Source organism: Coregonus lavaretus (genome assembly GCF_964263955.1).
Source record: "Coregonus lavaretus genome assembly, chromosome: 23".
Lineage (NCBI taxonomy): Eukaryota > Metazoa > Chordata > Actinopteri > Salmoniformes > Salmonidae > Coregonus > Coregonus lavaretus.
In genome coordinates this window covers 6,081,151-6,092,196 of record NC_140010.1, presented here as the reverse complement: position 1 = coordinate 6,092,196, position 11,046 = coordinate 6,081,151, and the positions used below count along the sequence as shown (strand labels likewise).

General features: G+C 40.8%; 1 long non-coding RNA gene across 1 annotated transcript; it reads left to right on the top strand.

Moving 5' to 3' along the window:
- The first annotated feature begins 3,271 nt into the window (after positions 1-3,271).
- LOC311150731 lies at positions 3,272-10,283 on the top strand. The gene is made up of 2 exons (XR_014615134.1): positions 3,272-3,647; positions 9,906-10,283. It is a non-coding gene; the product is annotated as an uncharacterized lncRNA (long non-coding RNA).
- The last annotated feature ends 763 nt before the right edge of the window (positions 10,284-11,046 follow it).

Here is an 11,046-nt window from a genome sequence, read left to right as displayed (position 1 = left end):
TTGCATCAGTGCCCATGCACCGTGAATAACGTTGGGCCAACGTAGCAAAAATCAATGGCAGCAGCAGTGCACCGATCAGCATTACTGAAAAAACTACAGGTAGCCTGTGACTTGTCCTGCCTTCATCACAACATGCATCCACCGTTTACCGTTAACTTTAACAAACAAAAGCACATACCACTTATAAAAAGGGGAAAACGTTTGTTCTATAATCTTTGCACACATGTCTCTTCCCTGTCCTGAGTTCGACATTTCTATGCTGCAGCCAAATAATAGATAACGACACTGACATCTGTAGGTTGATATTGGTACTTCAGTTTTTAAATGAAGGACTCAGCGTTTTAAATGGATTATGTATAGAGCCGCGGGAAGTAGGGGTGCTGAGGGTGCTGCAGCACCCCCTAAAAAATCAAAGAAAGATAAAAATCAGAAGAATAAAAAATATATCTATACAAAACAAATCCCCAAAAGCAGTGCTCTGAGCCTTTACTAGACCTTTATTAGCATACCTATATAGCCTTTATCTACAGATGCTTTCAGACTTCAGAGGTTAACTTCCTGTGTTTACTCAACACCATGACAGAGAGAGAGGAAGGAAGCCAGTCTATCTGTCAGTTGCTGTAAGGGTTATCAGCAAACAAACAGCAGCTGAGCCACTGTTCTGTGGAATGGGAGGAATGCAGAGTATTGGCTACAGCGGTGGTTCCTTTTTCAGTTACTTTACCACCAACTGAATGTTGCTCTGCCTGGAGTACCCCTGAAGTACCCCCTCATGTGCATTTTACCAGTAGGCCCAGGGCCGGCCCGAGCCTTTTGGGGGCCCTAAGCTAAATTTGTTTGGGGGACCCATTTGCAGCTAATTTCCTGCAATTCTAAAAATTTTGCCATGGGGTGGAGAGACATTTTTGCTGTTTTAAAGCTAATTTCCTGCAATTCAACACATTTTGTAATGACTTATGCCATGTTAATATGATATCTGAGTGAGAATGACTAACAAAATCAATGGGAGACCCCTGGACGTCAGGGCTGGCTAGACTAACTACCATTCTAAAAACATTTAGCTGACATTGCTAATTGAGTGACTGTCAGTGACTGACATAACAAGGGAAAAACTGCTGATGCATAACCAAATTTCAAAATGGCCTCTGGTGTAATCTACTATTCTTACTCACAATAGTAAGTTGAGACCCCACTGAGTTCCCCAAAAATTTAATAAATAAAAAGCTTATGCCGCTTATGCCTGGAACCGGCCCTGAGTAGGCCTATGGTCTTATGAGTCTTCTCAAGTACCCCCTGTGGATAGGACAAGTACCCCCAGGGATCCTAGTACCCCCTGTGGATAAGACAAGTACCCCCAGGGATCCTAGTACCCCCTGTGGATAGGACAAGTACCCCAGGGATCCTAGTACCCCCTGTGGATAGGACAAGTACCCCCAGGGATCCTAGTACCCCCTGTGGATAGGACAAGTATCCCCAGGGATCCTAGTACCCCCTGTGGATAGGACAAGTATCCCCAGGGATCCTAGTACCCCCTGTGGATAGGACAAGTACCCCCAGGGATCCTAGTACCCCTGATTGGGAACCACTGGGCTACAGTGTTGAAACATGTCTCTATGTACACACACCCTATTCCCTATTTAGTACACTACTTTTGACCAGAACCGTATGGGCCCTGGTCAGAAGTAGTGCTGGTCAAAAGTAGTGCACTCTATAGGGAATAGGGTGCCATTTGGGATGGGGCCACAGGCAGCACACACATGCCTAAACACCATGTACACACATACCTATGTGCTTATGTGGCCCAATTGAAATTTAAAGTACAAAAAACAAATCGAAAATGTATAGAAATGATAATGGACCTGGTCTCTTCACTCTGTCCCGCTAGCTAACAGTCATCGAAACGAAAGTTAGACAGTCAGGGAGCATCACAAATTCTAAAAGTTCAAGGAAATATAATACATTTTGGGTGTGGCCCTCTGGACCTCGGTGAAGACCAAATGCAGCCCCCGGGGCAAAATGAGTATGACACCCCTGGCCTAAACTGTAGTGCAGTATCACTGCTTACTTTGAGGAATATGACACAGTAATGTCTATGACTACAATGTGAAAGATGCAGGGACTTAGAAAGACTCTGTTTGACTGACAGGTCGTATCTTCATGTCAATCGCTCGACGCCTTCAGACAGCCTCTTCTCAACCAGAGCACTCCAATGTCCCTCCTAGACGGTCTCTTCTGGCTGTAGCACTCGTTGTCCCAGAAACCTCCCAAGTAACTCTCAGCACAGTTCACATGGCTGCTGTCCTGTGTCAAGTTGGCTGGATGTCCTTTGGGTGGTGGACCATTCTTGATACACACGGGAAACTGTTGAGTGTGAAAAACCCAGCAGCGTTGCAGTTCTTGACCCACTCAAACCGGTGCGCCTGGCACGTACTACCATACCCCGTTCAAAGGCACTTAAATCTTTTGTCTTGCCCATTCACCCTCTGAATGTCACACGTACACAATCCATGTTTCAATTGTCTCAAGGCTTAAAAATCCTTCTTTAACCTGTCATCTCCCCTTCATCTACACTGATTGAATTGAATTAAACAGGTGACATCAATAAGGGATCATAGCTTTCATCTGGATTCACCTGGCCAGTCTATGTCATGGAAAGAGCAGGTGTTCCTAATGTTTTGTACACTCAGTGTATGTAACAGCAGATAAGGATAACAGTGTGGGAACTGGAAAACGTGTTTTTGACTTCTCAAGGATCCGTTTTGAAACTGAATGGGGAGAGGAGTTTGACCTAGATCTAATGGAAAAGTCCCTATTTTTAACAACTTTTAAAAGTTGATAGAGACTTTCTAGGCCTGCAAGAAAATTGTCTACAAAAGGTTAAAAACGTATACACATTTCCTAGTATAAGAATCAACTAAGTAGTTCTAGCTGTTTGTGAAAAGTAGTTTTAGTTCCTGGAACGGATGGAGAGCATACAGATGCAGGTGAATGCCAGACGACAGTAAACAAGAGACAGAAAACGAAAGTGATTGAATTGAATCACCACAACATTGCAGTGTGGTCCTACGTGTCACTGACCCGTACTGGATTGCCTATTGCTTCTGACAGAACGGATAAATATTTAACTGTCGCAGAGAAAATGGGAGGCATCGGGTCTCAGAGAAGAAAATGACGCTAGTTGGCCTACGTCATGTGGCTGTGTTATTAATGGTGCGATGACAGGGTAATCGTTTGTTTTGTTCATTTTTTTTTAAAGTGAGAGAAAGAAAAGGTTGCTCCACATGGATCATGAACCGGGTGTGCGCGCGACTATGACAACAGAGATGAGGGGAGGAAAAACTAGGCCTACCATGTGACTGAAATAGTGTATGTACAGAGGAAAACAGTTTAGGAGAGCATGGTATCTATTTACCAGGTCAGGTGAGGCAAGTGGCTAAGGGTTAGATAGTCAATCCCAATGGCACTTTACGCGCGGACAAAAGTTAGTCGTTTCAGCACCATGGATAATGAACGGAGACTCGCGCAGGTAATCATAGAAATGCGGTTGGAAATCCGGAAATTGGAGTTAGAGAACATGGGGCTGAGAAGAGTTGGAAACAAGTTAAGAAGGAATGCTACCGCACCTACATTAGTGGCTGAATACAAAAGTGAGTCAACCCTTCACATATTTTCTTTTCTTCTCCCTGTTTTTAGGGGTTGAAACATATTGTTATTTTCTGTATTCTTATCATTTGCTTCTCTTGACATGGTCAAATAACTCAAGCAGAGATTGGTAACTTGTTTTCTAATTTGGCACAAAGAAACTAGAGGCCATGAGTAACTTGGTCAAAAAGAATGGCACCGATTGGCCTATAGGTGGCGCTCTTATAAGCAGTCTCACGTAAACCCTCATATTTGAAGGCCCGTTTGACCTAGGGACTTTACATTTTGTATGTAGGTGTCTTTCCTTATGCTGAACCAATCTGCCTCAAGGACCCATAAAGTCCATCAGGATAGATTTCCTCCGTCTTGGAAATTTCGGGAAACATTTAAAAAACATATTCCCATGAAACACAAGAAGCCAAATACCACCCAATTTAGTATGTAGGCCCATGGTACATATCTTAACTTAGTTTGAGAAAAGCTAAGGGATTGGTTAAGAGATGACTGAGTTATTGATAAATCAGGAAATCAGGCCTAACATGGCCTATCAATAATCATGGTCTATCAACTTGAATCTTTTTAGAGTCATCAAAGCCATTACCATGATGAACCATGTTAAGTTTGGCATTGATATCTTTAAAAAATAAGGAAACCACTGACAATTCACTTTTTTGACTATGTAATGCTAATGCTTAAAATAATCATAAAATATCTTCTTCTCATGGACTAAAAGTCAGATTCACTCCAAATTTGGTATTTGGACTCATCACAATAGTCCCTAAAAAGTTTGAGAAAATAACGTTGATGCATTCAAAGATGGCCACACTACGCCAGAAGATGTATATTAGCACATACACTAATATGCTCAAATATACAAAAAATGCTTTAAAAAATATTCTCATGAGCCATAGGACCAAATGACATCAAATTTGGAATGTAGGCACATGGTACATGTCTTAACTTAATTTGAGATAATACCCAAAAAATATGTGTCCATTTAAACCACTGTCAATCTACGCCACAGTGGCCTATCAACTTGAAAATTGTCATCGCTATCATGGACATCCCCAAGATGAATCACCCTGAATTTGGCATTGATATAAAAAGAGTTAACCACTAACAAGTAATTCTTTGCATTTGAAATGTTAATGATCAAAATCATAAGCAACCATACGTCAGATTCACTCCAGATGTTTTATTTAGACTCATTACACCAGTCTTTAATGGTTTTGAGAAAAATAGTTGCTGCATTCAAATATGGCCGCACTGTACCTCTACATGCACGGTAGCACATATGCCAATGATAAAAATACTTGTAAAAAATCTTATTCTCATGAACCATAAGTCTGATTGACTCCAGAATGGGTATATAGACTCAAGGAATTAGTCTCCAATGAATTTGAGAATGATTAGTTGCTGCATTCAAAGTCGGCCACGCTACACCACTAGATGGCACCAAATCACACCAGGGCTATAAGAACTGAACCAATGGACAAAGGGCCATGAAATTTGGTATGTCAACATTATGTATATGTCCTTAGAAGCTGTGTAAATATAAAGTCACTGTAACCTTAGATGGCTGCACCAGGCCAGTTGGTCGCACAATAGATGTCATTGGCACCGGTGGCACCATAGGATACTAGAGCAATAACTATTGATCAAGTGGACTTTGTCTCATGCAAATTAATGTTATATTTAAATTATTCAGAGGAATTAGTGAATATTAGTGAAAATGAGAAACTAGAAGTCCTGCTTCTTGTGCATTCAGTGTATATATATATATATATCTATATATATATACAGTGAGGGGAAAAAATATTTTTTGTACGTTTGCCCATTGACAAAGAAATTATCAGTCTATAATGTTAATGGTAGATTTATTTGAACAGTGAGAGACAGAATAACAACAACAAAATCCAGAAAAACGAATGTAAAAATTTTTATAAATTGATTTGCATTTTAATGAGGGAAATAAGTATTTGACCCCTCTGCAAAACATGACTTAGTACTTGGTGGCAAAACCCTTGTTGGCAATCACAGAGGTCAGACGTTTCTTGTAGTTGGCCACCAGGTTTGCACACATCTCAGGAGGGATTTTGTCCCACTCCTCTTTGCAGATCTTCTCCAAGTCATTAAGGTTTCGAGCCTAACGTTTGGCAACTCGAACCTTCAGCTCCCTCCACAGATTTTCTATGGGATTAAGGTCTGGAGACTGGCTAGGCCACTCCAGGACCTTAATGTGCTTCTTCTTGAGCCACTCCTTTGTTGCCTTGGCCGTGTGTTTTGGGTCATTGTCATGCTGGAATACCCATCCACGACCCATTTTCAATGCCCTGGCTGAGGGAAGGTGGTTCTCACCCAAGATTTGACGGTACATGGCCCCGTCCATCGTCCCTTTGATGCGGTGAAGTTGTCCTGTCCCCTTAGCAGAAAAACACCCCCAAAGCATAATGTTTCCACCTCCATGTTTGACGGTGGGGATGGTGTTCTTGGGGTCATAGGCAGCATTCCTCCTCCTCCAAACACAGCGAGTTGAGTTGATGCCAAAGAGCTCCATTTTGGTCTCATCTGACCACAACACTTTCACCCAGTTCTCCTCTGAATCATTCAGATGTTCATTGGCAAACTTCAGACGGGCATGTATATGTGCTTTCTTGAGCAGCGGGACCTTGCGGACGCTGCAGGATTTCAGTCTTTCACAGCGTTGTGTGTTAACAATTGTTTTCTTGGTGACTATGGTCCCAGCTGCCTTGAGATCATTGACAAGATCCTCCCGTGTAGTTCTGGGCTGATTCCTCACCGTTCTCATGATCATTGCAACTCCACGAGGTGAGATATTGCATGGAGCCCCAGGCCTAGGGAGATTGACAGTTATTTTGTGTTTCTTCCATTTGCAAATACAGTGGGGAAAAAAAGTATTTAGTCAGCCACCAATTGTGCAAGTAATTGTCCAATTGTGTAATTTTCATCATAGGTACACGTCAACTATGACAGACAAATTGAGGAAAAAAAATCCAGAAAATCACATTGTAGGGTTTTTTATGAATTTATTTGCAAATTATGGTGGAAAATAAGTATTTGGTCACCTACAAACAAGCAAGATTTCTGGCTCTCACAGACCTGTAACTTCTTCTTTAAGAGGCTCCTCTGTCCTCCACTCGTTACCTGTATTAATGGCACCTGTTTGAACTTGTTATCAGTATAAAAGACACCTGTCCACAACCTCAAACAGTCACACTCCAAACTCCACTATGGCCAAGACCAAAGAGCTGTCAAAGGACACCAGAAACAAAATTGCAGACCTGCACCAGGCTGGGAAGACTGAATCTGCAATAGGTAAGCAGCTTGGTTTGAAGAAATCAACTGTGGGAGCAATTATTAGGAAATGGAAGACATACAAGACCACTGATAATCTCCCTCGATCTGGGGCTCCACGCAAGATCTCACCCCGTGGGGTCAAAATGATCACAAGAACGGTGAGCAAAAATCCCAGAACCACACGGGGGGACCTAGTGAATGACCTGCAGAGAGCTGGGACCAAAGTAACAAAGCCTACCATCAGTAACACACTACGCCGCCAGGGACTCAAATCCTGCAGTGCCAGACGTGTCCCCCTGCTTAAGCCAGTACATGTCCAGGCCCGTCTGAAGTTTGCTAGAGTGCATTTGGATGATCCAGAAGAGGATTGGGAGAATGTCATATGGTCAGATAAAACCAGAATATAACTTTTTGGTAAAAACTCAACTCGTCGTGTTTGGAGGACAAAGAATGCTGAGTTGCATCCAAAGAACACCATACCTACTGTGAAGCATGGGGGTGGAAACATCATGCTTTGGGGCTGTTTTTCTGCAAAGGGACCAGGATGACTGATCCGTGTAAAGGAAAGAATGAATGGGGCCATGTATCGTGAGATTTTGAGTGAAAACCTCCTTCCATCAGCAAGGGCATTGAAGATGAAACGTGGCTGGGTCTTTCAGCATGACAATGATCCCAAACACACCGCCCGGGCAACGAAGGAGTGGCTTCGTAAGAAGCATTTCAAGGTCCTGGAGTGGCCTAGCCAGTCTCCAGATCTCAACCCCATAGAAAATCTTTGGAGGGAGTTGAAAGTCCGTGTTGCCCAGCGACAGCCCCAAAACATCACTGCTCTAGAGGAGATCTGCATGGAGGAATGGGCCAAAATACCAGCAACAGTGTGTGAAAACCTTGTGAAGACTTACAGAAAATGTTTGACCTGTGTCATTGCCAACAAAGGGTATATAACAAAGTATTGAGACATTTTTGTTATTGACCAAATACCTATTTTCCACCATAATTTGCAAATAAATTCATTAAAAATCCTACAATGTGATTTTCTGGATTTATTTTTCTCATTTTGTCTGTCATAGTTGACGTGTACCTATGATGAAAATTACAGGCCTCTCTCATCTTTTTAAGTGGGAGAACTTGCACATTTGGTGGCTGACTAAATACATTTTTCCCCCACTGTAATCGCACCAACTGTTGTCACCTTCTCACCAAGCTGCTTGGCGATGGTCTTGTAGCCCATTCTAACATTGTGTAGGTCTACAATCTTGTCCCTGACATCCTTGAGCTCTTTGGTCTTGGCCATGGTGGAGAGTTTGGAATCTGATTGATTGATTGCTTCTGTGGACAGGTGTCTTTTAAACAGGTAACAAGCTGAGATTAGGAGCACTCCCTTTAATAGTGTGCTCGTAATCTCAGCTCGTTACCTGTATAAAAGGCACCTGGGAGCCAGAGATCTTTCTGATTGAGAGGGGGTCAAATACTTATTTCCCTCATTAAAATGCAAATCAATTTATTTATATAACATCAGCAATTGTGGGTTCGATTACAAGATCAAAATGGCCAGAAACAAATAACTTTCTTCTGAAACTCGCCAGTCTATTCTTGTTCTGAGAAATGAAGGCTATTCCATGCGAGAAATTGCGAAGAAACTGAAGATCTTGTACAACACTGTGTATTACTCTAGTTTGCACTGTTCTGTGAAGGGAGTAGTATACAGCGTTGTACGAGATCTTCAGTTTCTTGGCAATTTCTCGCATGAAATAGCCTTCATTTCTCAGAACAAGAATAGACTCACGAGTTTCAGAAGAAAGTTATTTGTTTGTTATTTTAATGGACAAAAAAATTGCTTTTCTTTCGAATACAAGGACATTTCTAAGTGACCCCAAACTTTTGAATGGTAGTGTATATATATATATATATATATATATATATATATAATCAAGTTGTAGAAACATCAAGGATGATCAATGGAAACAGGATACACCTGAGCTCAATTTCAAGTCACATAGCAAAGGGTCTGAATACCTATTTAAATAAGGTAGTTCTGTTTAAATATTTAAATATTTAAAATTCTAAAAACCTGTTTTCGATTTGTCATTATGGGGTATTGTGTGTAGATTGATGAGGAAATGTTTTTATTTAATCAATTTTAAATAAGGCTGTAACTTAATAAAATGTGGAAAAAGTCAAGGGATCTGAATACTTTCCGAATGCACTGTATATATATATATATATATATATATATATATATATATATATATATATATATATATATATATATATATATATATATATATATATATTATAATATTCATATTTCTATATCAACTCAATACATTAAGTAATGACCTTAAGAATGATTACCTGCTGCATTCAAAGATGCAACCTACAGCTCTAGATTAAACATCATCCTTGTGGTATTTATGTGCCACTAGAGATCCTGGTTCGAATCCAGGCTCTGTCGTAGCCGGCCGCGACCGGGAGACCCATGGGGCGGCGCACAATTGGCCCAGCGTCGTCCAGGGTAGGGGAGGGAATGGCCGGCATGGATGTAGCTCAGTTGGTAGAGCATGGCGTTTGCAACGCCAGGGTTGTGGGTTCGATTCCCACGGGGGGCCAGTATAATTATTATTTTTTTTAATTTAAAGAAACATACTAAAAAATAAAATGTATACACTCACTAACTGGATAAGAGCGTCTGCTAAATGACTAAAATGTAATGTAAAATGTAATGCTTTCACTGTTTGCACATAAAGGAAGCTAGTTCCTACACAATATAGTGCTTACTTTGTTATCCAACTGGTCTTGTGTCCTTTCTGTCATCCTGTGAACCCCGTTCATTGCTGCTCAAATATTTTTTGTTTGTTTGTAGCCTTCTGTGAAGAATACATGGGATAATGCAATGCATTTGGCTATACAACATTATTTTACTATCTGTCTATTGCCTTATTCAGAGAGCATCGTCATGACTGTGAGAAGATATTCCATCTTCCAGTCCTTGGTCGATCATCGACCCAGGGTGCAGAGAGAGAGAGAGATGGAATAGCCCTCTGACGGAGGCACGGTGGACACTGGACAGCGTAATGTGACATGTGAATGGTGACATTTATTTAGTTGTTTCGTTCATCACCTGACCTTCGTCTGTATAGCCTTGGATTGATAAGAGCTCAACGCTACCCTCTTGTGAGTGTTCACTGTATTTCGGAGGAGGCTTATTATCATGTGTGTGGCCAACATTGGCTACTTTTAATTCTCTGAGCAAATACCAACAGTAATTGTAACACAATATTTTGTGCATAGCCAACAAATAAAAGTAATTCTTTCAAATGTCACCTGTTTCCATTTTAATTTTATCATCTGATTTTGTATAAGGCCTAGTGTAATATCTAGACGTAGCCTAATATTTAGGCCAACAGTAACCACAGGTTCTAGGTCCATTTATAGGGAAACAGTCTGAGGCAAATATGGGAGAAAATAAAAAGTAGTTTATTAAAGGCTCAAGGTTGAGATTTCCTTGTAATAATGGGTAACAGTACAAAGCACATTGACACCAGTGAACCTACACAAAAGGCTTTTTAGATCTAAGTTCCTTCCTGAAGTGCAACAGTGCTTTCTCAGGACTACAGGTCACACAAAAAAAAGGGACCAACAACAGTGACAAGAATAGCCTACCTCTGCATGAAAGAAAGAAAGAAAAAGAAAGAAAGAAAGAACAGTTAGACAAGGCAATAAGAGTGCATTTATTTTGTTTATTTTGTTTTGTTTTACCCCATATGTAACTCTGTGTTGTTGTTTTTATCGCACTGCTTTGCTTTATCTTGGCCAGGTCGCAGTTGTAAATGAGAACTTGTTCTCAACTGGCTTACCTGGTTAAATAAAGGTGAAATAAATAAATAAAATAAAAATAACACAAATAGGCCTATATTTACTTTAACAGTCACCTAGCGGGTTCAGCAATGACAAATCACAGTTACCACTCAGGACCTTTAGCACTAAATATCTTAGGCCTACCTGAAGAAAAAAAAAAGGTTGCTTTTATACATTTCACATGTTAAGTAAGGGTCTCCTGAAACGAACAGAAGCAATGGTTCCTAA